Raw genomic sequence first — 482 nt, 5'->3', positions numbered from 1 at the left:
CCCCCAAATTAAAAAAAAAACCCTTTTTTAAAAATTTTTTTTTATTTTAAAAATTTTCCCCCCCCCTTAAAAAATTTTTTAAAAAAGGGGAAAAAAAATTTTAAAAAAAAATTTTTTTTCCCAAATTTTTTTTTTTTAAAAAAAAAAAAAAAGGGTTTTTTGGGGTTTTGGGGGGGAAAAAACCCTTTTTTAAAGGGGGGGGTTTGGAAAAAAAATTTTTTTAAAAAAAAGGGGGAAAATTTTTAAAAAAAACCCCCCCTTTGGGGGGAAAAAAAAGGGGGAAAAAAAAAAGTTTCCCAAAAAATTTTTTGCCAAAAATTTTAAAATTTTTTCCCCCAAAAAAAAAATTTTTAAAAAAAATTTTTGGGGGGAAAAAAAAAAAAATTTTTTTAAAAAAATATGTTTTTTGGGGGGGCCCCCCTTTTTTTTAAAAAAAAAAGGGGAAAGGGGGGAAAAAAAAAATTTTTTTAATTCCCGGGGGG

General features: G+C 25.9%; 1 pseudogene; it reads left to right on the top strand.

Moving 5' to 3' along the window:
* Positions 1 to 482, top strand: part of LOC119588874 — a 24330-nt pseudogene that overhangs the window by 2203 nt on the left and 21645 nt on the right.

This window comes from Penaeus monodon, chromosome 24 (assembly GCF_015228065.2).
Source record: "Penaeus monodon isolate SGIC_2016 chromosome 24, NSTDA_Pmon_1, whole genome shotgun sequence".
NCBI classification, from domain to species: domain Eukaryota; kingdom Metazoa; phylum Arthropoda; class Malacostraca; order Decapoda; family Penaeidae; genus Penaeus; species Penaeus monodon.
The sequence above is the reverse complement of the archived record's forward strand: the minus strand, read 5'-3'. Positions and strand labels throughout refer to the sequence as shown.